Raw genomic sequence first — 16,099 nt, forward strand, 5'->3', positions numbered from 1 at the left:
TATGCACAGTTGATGATGATAGATGAAAAGTCTTTGCAATTTTTCGCTGGGTAACACCTTTCTGATATTGCTCCACTATCTTTCTGCGCAACATTGTGGGAATTGGTGATCCTCTACCCATATTGGCTTCTGAGAGACACTGCCACTCTGAGAAGCTCTTTTTATACCCAATCATGTTGCCAATTGACCAAATTAGTGTTACTTGGTCTTCCAGCTCTTCGTTATGCTCAAATTTACTTTTTCCAGCCTCTTATTGCTACTTGTCACAACTTTTTGGGGATTTGTTGACACCGTGAAAACTTTAATCAACGTATTTTTCCTTTAAAATGATACATTTACTCGGATTAAACGTTTGATCTGTCATCTACGTTCTATTACAAATAAAATATTGACATTTGCCATCTCCACATCATTGCATTCAGTTTTTATTCACAATTTGTTTAGTGTCCCAACTTTTTGGGAATCCTGTTTGTACAGTAGAGACCAAAAGTTTGGACACACCTTCTCATTCAAAGAGTTTTCTTTATTTTCATGACACTGAAGGAATCAAAACTATGAATTAACACATGTGGAATTATATACATAACAAAAAAGTGTGAAACAACTGAAAATATGTCATATTCTAGGTTCTTCAAAGTAGCCACCTTCAAGTAGTCAGCTTTGATTACTGCTTTGCACACTCTTGGCATTCTCTTGATGAGCTTCAAGAGGTAGTCACCAGAAATGGTTTTCACTTCACAGGTGTGCCCTGTCAGGTTTAATAAGTGGGATTTCTTGCCTTATAAATGGGGTTGGGACCATCAGTTGTGTTGTGGAGAAGTCAGGTGGATACACAGCTGATAGTCCTACTGAATAGACTGTTAGAATTTGTATTATGGCAAGAAAAAAGCAGCTAAGTAAAGAAAAATGAGTGGCCATCATTGCTTTAAGAAATGAAGGTCAGTCAGTCCGAAAAATTGGGGAAAACTTTGAAAGTGTCCCCAAGTGCAGTCACAAAAACCATCAAGCACTACAAAGAAACTGGCTCACATGTGGACCGCCCTAGGAAAGGAAGACCAAGAGTCACCTCTGTTGCATAGGATAAGTTCATCTGAGTCACCAGCCTCAGAAATCGCAGGTTAACAGCAGCTCAGATTAGAGACCAGGTCAATGCCACACAGAGTTCTAGCAGCAGACACATCTCTTGAACAACTGTTAAGAGGAGACTGTGTGAATCAGGCCTTCATAGTAGAATATCTGCTAGGAAACCACTGCTAAGGACAGGCAACAAGCAGAAGAGACTTGTTTGGACTAAAGAACACAAGGAATGGACATCAGACCAGTTGAAATCTGTGCTATGGTCTGATGAGTCCAAATTTGAGATCTTTGGTTCCAACCACTGTGTCTTTGTGCGATGCAGAAAAGGTGAACGGATGGACTCTACATGCCTGGTTCCCACCGTGAAGCATGGAGGAGGAGGTGTGATGGTGTGGGGGTGCTTTGCTGGTGACACTGTTGGGGATTTATTCAAAATTGGCATGGCTACCACAGCATCTTGCAGCGGCATGCTATTCCATCCGGTTTGTGTTTTTTTTTTTCAACAGGACAATGACCCCAAACACACCTCCAGGCTGTGTAAGGGCTATTTGACCATGACGGAGAGTGATGGGGTGCTGCGCCAGATGACCTGGCCTCCACAGTCACCGGACCTGAACCCAATCGAGATGGTTTGGTGTGAGCTGGACCGCAGAGTGAAGGCAAAAGTGCCAACAAGTGCTAAGCATCTCTGGGAACCCCTTCAAGACTGTTGGAAGACCATTTCAGGTGACTACCTCTTGAAGCTCATCAAGAGAATGCCAAGAGTGTGCAAAGCAGTAATCAAAGCAAAACGTGGCTACTTTGAAGAACCTAGAATATGACATATTTTCAGTTGTTTCACACTTTTTTGTTATGTATATAATTCCACATGTGTTAATTCATAGTTTTGATGCCTTCAGTGTGAATCTACAATTTTCATAGTCATGAAAATAAAGTAAACTCTTTGAATGAGAAGGTGTGTCCAAACTTCTTTTGGTCTGTACTGTATATATACAGTACAGACCTCCTATACAGTACTCCTCGCCCATCCCCCAGCCCTTGGTGTTTTTAAATCAGAGTGAAAATGGAGCTGGACCCTCCATGTTAGAGTAGGTCCCACCTGATAAGAAGCAACCTTGTCGCCTGGTAGGTGGGCCCGACATATTTTTGATCAATAATATGCGCTAAAAGCTTCTTTACTGCATTTGCAGTAAATAATAATAATAATATTGGCGTCATGTATTTGACCCTGTTCACATATTCACCTGTATACTCAGTCTTAGTGCATTTAGTGGTGTGCTGCTACTTTATTTGTTTGCTATATATATATATATATATATATATATATACAGTTTGTCTTTTAATATATACATATATATATATATATATATATATGTTGGCCCTGTGTGTCCAGTATATGTGGGGATAGAGTTGTATTCCCCCAGGCTGTGGCCATGCATTGCCACAGGTATGTCTGGGTGTGTGTATATATATATATATATATATATATATGACCAAAAGATCCTATATATGTATTTATAATGCAGCCAGCATATTCCCCCCAGTTCCTGGTGCTCCCCCCAGCTGAGGAGAGGCCGACAACTGGACAATTATGTATAGTTTCGGCCACTTCAAAGGACAGAGGATCAATAAAGATCCTCTGCCTTTTGATAACATCTCCGGCAGGCAGGAGAACAAAGAGCTTCCGTGCCCCTGTATGCCGCGTACCTCCGGCACTGTAATTATAGCACTGGGGGTATGCAATATCTCCACAGGCGGGAGGATCAAAGTATCCCCCCGCATGGGAGCACGGGCTGGTGCAGTGATGTCATATCACCGCGCCAGCGCCTGCAGTGCGGTAACGGGAACGAGCGCTGCGGGGTTTGAATACCCCAGCGGCACTGTGCTTGACAGAGCAGAACCCCTACCCCCTCCAAGAAGGAGAGTGCAGGCAGTGATGCGCTGCACTAAATGAGAAGTAAATCCCCCTATCCGCCTCAGGAAAGCAACCCCAGCAAGGAAGAGGGAGCAGCCAGCAATGAGCTGCACTGCTCTCTGAAGAACCCGACCTTACAAGAGCACAGACAGTGACAGCGACCAGCCCCAGGAGGAGAGCACACAGGCTGTGCTACAGAGAAACCAGCCCCCCCTCTGGAATGTGTGCAGCCACAGCATTCCCATGCTGGGCTGATCCTGTTCACTGTCCTGCAGCAAACCCTGCATTAGCCCTTGCAGGACCACTACCCCGTAGGGACAGTGAGTAGATAGGTTGGGTGGGTTGCTGGCATTTATATGTGTGTGAGTGTAATGTATAGTAAGGGAGTGGGGTGGAATTGTGTATTATATTGTACTGTGTGAAGTGTATCTAGGTGTTTATTGTAGTGCCATTACTGTACTGTGGTGTGTGCATCTATCTATATATATATATACATATATATATATACAGTCATGTGAAAAAATTAGGACACCCTTTGAAAGCATGTGGTTTTTTGTAACATTTTTAATAAAAGGTTATTTCATCTCCGTTTCAACAATACAGAGAGATTAAAGTAATCCGACTAAACAAAGAAAACTGAAGAAAAGTCTTTTCAAGATCTTCTGTAAATGTCATTCTACAAAAATGCCTATTCTAACTGAGGAAAAAGATAGGACACCCTTGCCCCTAATAGCGAGTGTTACCTCCTTTGGCTGAAATAACTGCAGTGAGACGGTTCTTGTAGCCATCTACCAGTCTTCGAAATCGGTCTGAGGAAATTTTACCCCACTCCTCAATGCAGAACTTTTTCAGCTGTGAGATGTTTGAGGGGTTTCTTGCACGTACAGCCCTTTTCAAGTCACCCCACAGCATCTCAATGGGATTCAAATCTGGACTTTGACTTGGCCATTCCAGGACTCTCCATTTCTTCTTTTTCAGCCAATCTTTGGTTGATTTACTAGTATGTTTTGGGTCATTGTCATGTTGCATGGTCCAGTTCCGCTTCAGCTTTAATTTTCTAACTGATGGTCTCACATGTTCTTCAAGCACCTTCTGATACACAGTAGAATTCATCATGGATTCTATGATGGTGAGCTGACCAGGTCCTGCTGCAGCAAAGCAGCCCCAAACCATGACACTTCCACCTCCATGCTTCACAGTTGGTATGAGGTTCTTTTCTTGGAATGCTGTGTTTGGTTTACGCCAAACATGTCCTCTGCTGTTGTGTCCAAATAATTCAATTTTGGACTCATCTGTCCAAAGAACATTATTCCAGAAGTCCTGGTCTTTGTCAACTTTATCTCTGGCAAATGTCAGTCTGGCCTCGATGTTTCTCTTGGAAAGCAAAGGTTTCCTCCTTGCACACCTCCCATGCAAGTTAAACTTGTACAGTCTCTTTCTGATTGTAGAGGCATGTACTTCTACATCAACAGTAGCCAGAGCCTGCTGTAGTTCTCGAGATGACACTTTAGGGTTTTTGGAGACCTCTTTTAGCATCTTGCGGTCTGCTCTTGGGGTGAACTTGCTGGGGCGACCAGTCCTGAGCATGTTGGCAGTTGTTTTGAAAGCCCTCCACTTGTAGACTATCTTCCGGACAGTGGAATGGCTGATTTCAAAATCTTTTGAGATCTTTTTAAATCCCTTCCCAGACTCATAGGCTGCTACAATCTTTTTTCTGAAGTCCTCTGACAGCTCTTTTGCTCTCACCATGGTGCTCACTCTCACTTCAACAGTCAGGAGCACACCAAACTAAATGTCTGAGGTTTAAATAGGGCAAGCCTCATTCAACATGCAGAGTAACGATCTACTAATTATGTGCACCTGGTGTGATATACCTGTGTGAGATCTGAGCCAATTTAAGAGGGAATACATGTGAGGGTGTCCTATCTTTTTCCTCAGTTAGAATAGGCATTTTTGTAGAATGACATTTACAGAAGATCTTGAAAAGACTTTTCTTCAGTTTTCTTTGTTTAGTCGGATTACTTTAATCTCTCTGTATTGTTGAAACGGAGATGAAATAACCTTTTATTAAAAATGTTACAAAAAACCACATGCTTTCAAAGGGTGTCCTAATTTTTTCACATGACTGTATATATATATAACCATTGATATATAAATATATATATAGATATAGCGTAATAGACTTTGCATTGTGTAATAAATATTTCTTTATTCATAACATACAGTGTATAGTCTTTTGTTGTAGCCGCCGTAGTAGAAGTAGCAATTTGCACATAGTTTAGTTCAGTGTAGAGTGAGGCAACAAAGAGAGTTTTATATTTATTGTATAAATAAGCGGAGTCATCACTAGATGACTCACGCCTATTTAAGGATATTATTGAGTTTACCCAAAATAGCAATAATTAATATTTCCTTTTACACTCTCTATCCTTAAAAATGCCTATGGGTTAGCGTATAAGTCCCCAAATTGGGAATCAATTGGGAATTCAAACAACTGTTTTATGATGCAATGCCTATGCAAATTAAACTTAGCCTAGCTAGAGATCTTGATCTTAAAGCTCCCTTTGACAGATTGGTGACGGCTGCAACTTCCCTGTATAACATTCAGTGAGTGCTATGCTACGGGTGATACAAAAGGTCCCCAAAACAAAACATAGCAGAAGCTAAAATAAACCCCAACCTAGGATTTGAAATGCAGCCACAAAGGTACCCTCCATCTACAGGACCTTCCCAACAAACCCAGTGACAACAGGTAGGACCCAAGCAAACAAAGCCTCATAGCCCCAACGGGTTAGAGGGGGATAATAATGGAGACAAAAGGTCTACCATCCCCAATATTACAATAGGGGTCCCCCCTGGATACAAGCGCTGGAATAACAGGCCCAGACAATAGGAAGGAAGGTAGGCCTGAACCCTCTACTTCACCTAGAAGTCTCCTACTCTAGTAAGGGTACACCACAAAACCAAACTGTGCGCAAATCAAATGATCGGTTTGATCAGTTGGCAGATCAAGTAGCTAAATTAACTAAAATAGTTAATAAGATGTCCCAGGTGTCCATGGAAAAACAACCTAAGCCTTTTTTAGGGGCGTCTGCAGGGCCCAGCTCAGCCCTATAAAGCAGTCAGGGCAGGGTCAGAGCCCAGGCCAACTCAAGGTTACCGAACTGGTTGTAGAAGAATCTAATGTGATTTCTAATTCTATATTGCCTTGCAGTGTTCCTGACCCTAAAAAGAGGAGGTGTCTAACGTGTTGTCTATTTTGCAGTCTAAACATGTTGGTTCGTGCACTAATGTGTCTTCTCCAGTGAGTGATCCCATCATCTCAGTGACAATCTGTGAGCTGCTGTCTGTAAACTGTGATATAATCCAGTTTTCCCCAAAGGTGGGGGCTGCTGCCACCTGCAGTAAGAATGTCTGGATTTCTCCAGAAGTCGCATCTCTGCAAAAGGATCAAATCCTCAAAAAGCGTCAGATGAGTGAACATCCTAATTTCTTATGTGATTTGTTTCAGGTTGAAGGCCGATATTTTGTTGATGCTTATCTCCAAGATGAACTTATTGGGCCAATTAGGGGTTTACTTGACACGGGATCACAAGCCACCATATTGTCATATAGTTATTTCCAACAGGTTATGGATGTGACAGCAAAGAGTCTGAAATTGAAATAGTTTGATGGCTCTTGATAAGTGTAGGTGGAGACGCTTTAGCGGATGATAAAGAGTAAAGAGATATCAAGGTTTCAGCTAAAGGCAGAAAACCCAGGATTGGTATAGCATAAACATATGAGTGTACTAACTTATCCTCATGTATTTTTCCTCTGTAACTAATTATCCCTAACTCACTTCTGAACCAAGAACTTGCTCTGTTCAAGAAAGAAAACGATGCCAAATTGAAGATATATGTTATGGTTACCTGCGCAATTGCTTGTATAGGTTACTCAAAGAGGGGAAGGAGTCCAATGGCAGTGACACAGGAACAGAGGAGCACGGAAAGAGAATGGATGAATGATGCTGATATGCAGGAATGGTGGTGAATTAATGGACCCGATAAGGTTCACGTGGTAGATCAGTGCCGGAGAATGAGGGAGGCAAGAGAGTAGTCAGGCAGTCCTGGGTCAGTACATGGGATGGGGATGAGGCAGGAGAGTAGTCAATGGAGGCAGAGTTCCGTACACAAGATGGCAGGTACAAGGATTCAGGATGAGGCAGGAGAGTAGTCGATGGAGGCAGAGTTCGGTACACGAGCAGGTTAACAGACAAATATTGAGAGGCTGAAGCAAGACTATGGCTGAGATAGCTCAATAATCTGGCAAGGGAGGAAGTGACATGGTCTTCCTTAAATAGGGTGTACACAGATCTGATTGGTCAAACCAAAAGCAGGAAAATTCAGGTAAAAAAAGTGGTTCAAAAAAGTAACAGAAACTGTCCAGGAAGCTCTGTGGTCTAGTGAGCAAGGCTACAGCCTAGGACGCTGGAGCCTTCCGGTTTGATCCCTGACAATATATGGTAGTATGATTTCTTTCAGTGTAGGGTTGATAAAAGGAAAAGTGGAACGATATATGTGCTTATATTTGTCAAACAATATATTATAGGCGCAATATGACATCCAAGATTGTTGCTGTTATCTACATCGTCCTGGTCTTGGGGAAGGAGTTCCATGCTGAACTGATTGCTGTACCCGGCCCTTCATCTGGGATTATGTTGCAGAATACCACAGCATTCATCTTGACGAATAAGAGGATTCTATCCCAGATCTACGTCAGTTTGGATCCACACATCTCCGTTGAAAGACAGTTCAACGTTTCTGAGATTCAGTCTCCAGAGATAAAGATGTGGTATCAAATGCAGGTCAGTTATTCCCAAGAACAGATTACACAGATCCTGGAGCAGACAAGAAAAACTCTGACCAGGGAACAGTTTTCCACTAGTCAACGACCAAAGTGTTTAATTTCTTCCATAATCTTTGGCGTAGTAGGCGCTGTTGTTGCCACCAATGTATTAGTTGCTAATTCCATCTCTGTTAAGACATTGGAACTTGAGATCGGTTTGCTAAAAAGAACCTGATGACATTCATGCAGAGATGAAATATCAAAAGCAACATTTATCGAACTTATATTCCGTTGTGGAGGACACTATCGTCACCACCAACTTACACTCAAAGTTATTGACTCACTCAATAAATCTTCATGAGAGTGACAGACAATTTAACCGAAAACTTATATTCCTAAAGGAGCGTATTGATCCTAACCATCCAAGTGATGTGTTGGATGCAAGTTTTCAGAAAGACTTTAGCAAAGCACTGGCTGGCTACAAACCAAGTAAAAACACCCCAGTTCTTGAGGAACCCATATGAAAAACCTTTTTGACATTCCAATATAATCCAATTTTATATCAATGGATTATATTGTAATGAAGGAGGATTTGTTGTGCTTTTTCATAAGTGTATAAAATAAGGACATTTATGTATCTCATATCATATATATATTCAGTTTGGGTATGGACTTTGTTAATGAGCATCTGTAAAGATGTGGTGTTTTTACTAACAATCAATTAACCATTGGTGTAGCAGAGGAGGCACAGATATCTCTGCGAGAAAACAAGGTTCATTCATATTATTATCTATAACTCTATATAAATTTAGGAGTAGAACCTTCACAGGTGCATATCCATGAAGCAAACATAATTACAAAAACAAAATGGCTGCACACCATTATACATACAAACAATAGAGCTAAGAAATATACAAATATAGTCGGTATTGTACCACTTTTATTTAGAATGACCCCCATTTCTTAGCTCTATTGTTTGTATGTATAATAGTGTGCAGTCATTTTGTTTTTTGTAATTATGTTTGCTTCATGGATATGCACCTGTGATTCTGAAGGTTCTAGTCTAAATTCTCTTGTAGTATATATTGAGGGTAGAGCCTCTTTTAGACTGAACACGCCCATCTACCTGAGACTTCTGAGCAGAGCACGTATGTAGCTGGTCTCTACACTGCCCTGAATATTGAAGGCTTGAGTAAGTCCAAAGAAAGGCAGTATATTTAGTGTTAGGGACCCATCTGCGGAAGCCACCTTGAAGCCTGGTAGATGGGCCCGACACATGTTTGAGCAAATATGTGCGCTAAGAGCTTCCATTAACTCATTTATAGTCAGTGCTGTACAATTTTTATTGAGAATGACCCCCATTTCTTAGCTCTATTGTTTGTATGTATAATGGTGTGCAGCCATTTTGTTTTTGTAATTATGTTTGCTTTATGGATATGCACCTGTGATTCTGAAGGTTCTAGTCTAAATTCTCTTGTAGTATATATTGAGGGTAGCGCCTCTTTTAGACTGAACACGCCCATCTACCTGGGACTTCTGAGCAGAGTACGTATGTAGCTGGTCTCTACACTGCCCTGAATATTGTAGGCTTGAGTAAGTCCAAAGAGAGGCAGTATATTTAGTGTTAGGGACCCATCTGCGGAAGCCATCTTGACGCCTGGTAGATGGGCCTGACACATGTTTGAGCAAATATGTGCGCTAAGAGCTTCCATTAACTCATTTATAGTCGTTATTGTACCACTTTTATTGAGAATTACCCCCATTTCTTAGCTCTATTGTTTGTAAGTATAATGGTGTGTAGCCATTTTGTTTTTTATAACATTCAAGGGGCGCCTAGAAGTCTGTCCTTAATTAGTATGAAGCTTTGATTTAGGTTCCAGAGGTCATGTGTATAGAATGCAAGATGAAGTCAGACTTGCGTAGTTAACTCTTTATAGTATGATGCTAATAGCTTATACTGTACAACAGTGCCACCTAAGTATGAGTAGGTGACAGTTAATGTTGAGCACGAATATTCGAATAGCGATTTTTTTCCCGCAAATATCACCACTGCGAGAATTCGTGAATATTTAGAATATAGTGCTATATTTTAGTTGTATCAAATATTTGGGGTTTTTTTTCCATCTGAACACATGATTCCTCTCTGCTTCTTGCTTGTAAGTCAATGAAAAGGAAGCAATGTCAAGTTCACAACAATACTTACAACTTAAAATGTGGAGTTGTACGTAGTGCGAAAAAATATTCTAGTCACTGCCGTTTAGCGCAATCGCGAATATAATGTTCTGCCGTGCCAACCATTTTCTACAGTCTCAGAAGAAACTCATGAAACTTCTAGCAGTTTGAAAAATGTAGCCAAAGTGACCCACGCTTGTATTTCACGTTACAAATTTGCATTACGCGATTTTTACATTGACGATTTTTCGCATTCAATAAAATAATCTCAAATTCTCGAAATTCATGAATATATGAGGAATATTCTACAAAATATTTGTAAAATATTGCGAACTTGAATATATCCCCTGCCGCTCATCACTAGTGACATTACAACAGTAGCAGAAGTGCATTCTGGGTAATACAATGACATCACAGGCCTTATCACATGTGCACGCCTATCCGACATTGATTGGAAAACTACAAGCTAGGAAGGTATGCCTAACTGATAAGTTTGGGATCATAAACCACACACACGTGAGTAAAAGGGACCACCACAACCAACAACAAGAAAAAAAAAGAGAAAACACAGAGAAACAAAGAAAACCCAGGAGAAAGATCCTAATGACCAGATCGTAGCCTCAGAGTTGACGTACCTTAGTCCCTGCACATCATCTGTATTGTCGGTAATGTATAACTTTGTTTTGTGTAATATTCATATAAATTAATCAGCCTGATATTTAGCAAACTCCCTGCTGTTGGCGGATGTATAGTTGTTAAAAGTGCTACGTCAATATTGTTAATATTCAGCAAAGATGCATATTGCTGAATAAAAGATCCAATATTGATTTAAGAGGAAACTCTATGATTGGAATAATTTCATTCCATGGTCAATACCAGGCTTGATCATTTATATTGCTACCTTATTATCTGAGATTTGTCATAGTTGGGTGCAGAGCAAGGGTTTGTATATCTAAAATGTATCTTCACAGCATATGCTGTGAAGATACGAGATGTGCAGCACCTGAAACTACGGATACTGGAAGCCTGTGCTAGCATTTCTCCTGTGGTGTTGCTATCAGTGTGTGAAGAGTGGGAGAAGAGGGTTGCATTGACAATCCAACACAATGGGCAGCACATTGAACACATTTTATAAGTGGTCAGAAACTTGTAAATAACTCATGAAAGAATAAAGTTACATTAAAATCAAGCACACCATTGTTTTTCTTGTGAAATTCCCAATAAGTTTGATGTGTCATATCACCCTCTTTCTATTGAAAAAACAAAAGTTGGATTCAAAATGGCCGACTTCAAAATGGCCGCCATGGTCACCACCCATCTTGAAAAGTTTCCCCCCTCACATATACTAATGTGCCACAAACAGGAAGTTAATATCACCAACCATTCCCATTTTATTAAGGTGTATCCATATAAATGGCCCACCCTGTATTTTAAATTATTGTATAATAAATAATTGATATTTTTGCATAGATGCTTGTATCTTGTTTTACTGATTGCACAATATAATTAAATAACCGGTCGAACTCTTTTTGAGGTGTTATATATGTCCACCTTGAGGGTCAACTGCCTTTGAAATTTTGTCATTGATCCTTTTTTTATATAAAGCCATTTGCTTTATATCACCGGCACTGTGGATGTAAAATTTGCATTACATATCCATTTCCACATGGATTTATGTTCCGCACGAGTGGATAAATATTAGGGCTACATGGTGATCTTTGTCTTGCTATGCTGTGCGTAATAATTACAGCGGGATCACATTGTAGCTCTGATTGAATAGAAATAAATGAGGTCAGAGTGAGACTCGCATATGTGCAGCAAATGCAGAATTACAAAAAATACAACACGCCTAGATTTTTTTTCTCAGCAGATGTGCAAGTAGACGTGCAAGTTGGCTGCAACTCCTTTTATTTCTTTGCTACATGTAGCACCGCTACCCTGCCATACTTTGGCATGATACAGTAGTTGCCGCTCAACCAAGATCACCATGTAGCTTAACCCTTAATCTCAAAAGCCTATTCACTTTGTTACTACCATTATACACTGTATACCTTCTGACCTGAGTACAATTATTGGAAAGGGAAAAGGTGCAGCAAGTTTTGATGAGTTTGGGAATTCTAAATACCAGAACCGTAGGACAATGTGCAGCTCGGACAGAGCCATGATAAATGCGTTTTAAGGAAATTTCGACTATGGCAGACAGAAAAAAACTCCCCCATAATATTATTGATCGGACATATATTTTATTTTAACAAGTGTATGAACAGAAAAGCTTGAAGGGTAGATGTTAGGACACCAAAGCTTCTTCATGTCTGTATATTGCCTGTAGACAAGAAGATGTACCCCGAACATCCAAAGAAATCTGCACCGTCTCCAGAATCTCCAAGAAAGAAATTGGCAGATGTTTTAAGCTGATCTTGAAAGCACTGGAAACAAATGTGGATTTGATTATGATGGGAGACTTTATGTCCAGGTTATGTTCAAACTTGGGTCTCACCAGACAAGTGCAGATGGCAGCTACTTACATTGCACGCAAAGTTGTGGAGCTGGACTTGGTTCCTAAAAGAAGTCCCATATCCATGGCAGCTGCTGCCATTTAAATGGCTTCACAATCATCTGCTGAAAAGAGAGCGCAGAAAGAAATCGGTGACATAACAGGTGTAGCTGATGTCATCATCTGACAGTCCTACAGACTCATCTACCCACGGGCTCCATACTTGCTCCCTGCAGACTTCAAGTTCAACACACACGTTGACAAGTTGCCACAATTATAAACCAACCATGTGAGGTTCTGGAATAGTTGAGTTGAGTTACGGTTTTATTTCAAGGTGATGCAGACACGTCAAGCACAATTGGTGAAATCTGCAGCAAGTCTAAAAATAAATTCGAAGCATTTTCTATATGTCTATATCATAGCAGGTTAAATATTTAAGATTTGAACAACGGCGTGTTTCTTTGTTTTGCATACATTGTATATTGGCGGCTAGTAACAGCTAATACTTTCCAGAAAAAAAAAACCTGGACTATAAATTAGACGGGAAAACAATAAACCTTCAAATATGGGAGACGGCAGGACAGGAGAGGTTCCGAACTTTCACATCCAGTTACTACAGATACTGATACTACTGATTCATTACTTAGTTTAGCTTAACACTGCCATCTACTGGCCTTGTTTTGTATTGCTATAGTGAAAGAGGAGAAGTCGCGATTCATTAGTAACGCTATGCGAAAACAGTGATCGCTAGCGCTACTACATCTGTATCTATCGGTTATCTTGCAATAATGTAAAATACAATCAGTAACACAACTAAGATAATTGCATTATGATTTCTATATTATTGCAGTAAAAACTTGAATGCATTTTATAAGCAATAACATGCATTCAATAGAACAATGCTATTTTATTTTTTTTGCAGTGAAACATCTTTGAAGTAGGCAATCTGATGAAATTGTGCCTTCAGCAACATGATTTGAATTTGCATTACTAATGTAAAATGTGTTTGCTATATCTATCTATCATCTTGAAGCAATGTACAACACAATTAGTAACACTGGTATAATAGTGGCCTTATGATTGCTGTATTTTGTAGTAAAGTATTGAACACTGTTTTTGTTTTAAAGTAATAACACACATTTACTAAAACAGTGGTGTGACAATGCAATTTTTTTTCTGAAAAACATCTTTCAACCACTGATGCAGTAATGCCTTCAGTAACATGTTTATCATTTGTGTTATTGATATAAAATGCATTTGCTGTATCCACCTTTCAACAATGTACAACACATTCATTAACATTATCTTGTAGCAATGTACAACACATTCATTAGCATGACCATAACACACTGTGATGACCAATGACAAATGGTAAATAAAAACTGGTTTCTTAAAAAAAAGGGGGCAATTTTTCTGTGCTTGCAAGAATGTAATTTATATGGCAATAGGCATATGAAGTGTAGAAAGGAATTTTTTTTTTGCAGGAATCTCTAATATAGAACTTGTTGCCAGTAGCTGAGCTGACAGTGCCTTGCCAGCAACAGTGGCGTACCTCCAACAGAGGCAGACCACGCAGCAGCTATGGGGCCCCTGGGGGAAGGGGGGGCCCACAGTGGAGAATAGGCTCCACCCAGTAATTACAGTTGTATAGCTACCTGTGAAAAGAGAATGCAAGAAATGGTGAAGGACCTTTGGTGATGTCATCAACCATGTGACCAGTGCAGGAAGCCAAGGAATAGCAGAGCAGCAGAAGTCTGAAGGACCTTTGATGTCATGATCATGTGACCAGTGCAGAGGACTGGTGAAAGACCTGTGGGATATGGCTGTGAGGGGGAGGAGTTTCTGTGTGGTGTCTGCTGGAAGAAAAGTTAGTGGTGTACTGGGATAAACCATATAACATCCTATAAAAGCTGGGAGTTGTAGTTCTGTCCTATTTTATCCCTCTTCATGTAATTTCAACTTATGCCCCAGTACAGTCTGATAATGCTGGGAGCAGTGGCGGATCCGGGGGGGGGGGGCAACGGGGCAATTGCCCCCGCCCCGAGCTGGCGGCGGGCGGCGGTGGCGGCTGGGCACAGGGAGATGAGCGCTTCCATTGTGGAAGCGCCCATCTCCAGTCATCTGTATCGCCGTCCTCAGGACAGCGATACAGATGCCTGCCTGTGCTGCGGTAGGGGAGGGAGAGGCGTGTCCCTTTCCCTTCCTCTGAGGCTGCCGGCCTAGTGCCTGCAGCCTATCAGAGGCCGGCGCAGGGGCGCGATGATGTCATCGCGCCGCCTGAGCCATACAGCGTGGGACACAGGCCAGAAGAGGCCTGCATCGCATCGCTGACATGGAGGTAAGTATGTGTGTTTTTTTATTTTATTATATACAATACTTTTACTGGCGGGGGGCTGTTATTACTGGCACCTGGGGGCTGTTATTACTGGCAGGGGGCTGTTATTACTGGCAAAGGGAGGCTGTTATTACTGGCAAAGGGGGGCTGTTATTACTGGCAAAGGAGGGCTGTTATTACTGGCAAAGGGGGGGCTGTTATTACTGGCACCTGGGGGCTGTTATTACTGGCGGGGGGATGTTATTACTGGCACCTGGGGGCTGTTATTACTGGCGGCGGGGGGCTGTTATTACTGGCGGCGGGGGGCTGTTATTACTGTTGGGGGGCTGTTATTACTGGCAAAGGGGGGCTTTTATTACTGGGGGCTGTTATTACTGGCAAAGGGGGGCTGTTATTACTGGGGGCTGTTATTACTGGCAAAGGGGGGCTGTTATTACTGGGGGCTGTTATTACTGGCAAAGGGGGGCTGTTATTACTGGGGGCTGCTATTACTGGCATAGGGGGCTATTATTACTGGCAGGGGGGGCCTGTTAATACTGGCACATGATTGGGGGCACTATAGGGGCATCTACTGAGGCCACAAAGAAGGGGTATTTTATATGGGCTCTCTGTACAGTACAATTTTATACTGGGACACATTATGGTGGGTACTATGGGGAAGGGGGAGAGGAGTACTATGGGGTCATCTACGGGGGGCACTAAGAAGGGGTATTTTATAGTTGCAAATTATGGGGGACACTGAGGGCATCTACTGGAGCATTTTATACTGGTACTTTATGGGGGGCACTAGGAGGAAGGAGGGTGTGGAGCACTATAGGGTCATTTACTATGGGCACTATATAGGGGTATTTTATACTGGCACATTATGGGGGCACTATGGGGACATTAGCTCAACTGGGGGCATTACAAGGGGGTATTTTTTACACTGTCACATTATAAGGAGAATTATTACTACTGGGGGGGGGGCATTATGGTGGGCTTTATTACTCCCCCATGGTATGACCCCCTAGTAGCAGCACCGGCCTCTCCCTGCTCTGTTATCCCTCTGCCCCTTCTCCAAATCCTTATTATGAAATCTTTCTCATTAGGATAAAACAGAACATCAGCTCCGCCGAGCCCCCGGCCAAAGTGTGGAAGTGTCCGAGATCCCCAAGTGCCAAGCCAAGTAACTGTAAGTTTTCATGTGAAATATGTTTGTTATACACATATAGCCTACACTGTGGAGTCTGTTCTATAAGCACCATTGTTTTGTGGCGGCGGACAGAAAATAATCTGAAAG

At 41.5% G+C, this 16,099-nt stretch overlaps 1 pseudogene; it reads left to right on the plus strand.

The window, feature by feature from the left end:
* Nucleotides 1-7,589: 7,589 nt before the first annotated feature.
* Nucleotides 7,590-12,765, plus strand: LOC122925773 (annotated as a pseudogene).
* Nucleotides 12,766-16,099: the final 3,334 nt, after the last annotated feature.

This window comes from Bufo gargarizans, chromosome 2, assembly GCF_014858855.1.
Source record: "Bufo gargarizans isolate SCDJY-AF-19 chromosome 2, ASM1485885v1, whole genome shotgun sequence".
Taxonomy (NCBI): Eukaryota; Metazoa; Chordata; class Amphibia; order Anura; family Bufonidae; genus Bufo; species Bufo gargarizans.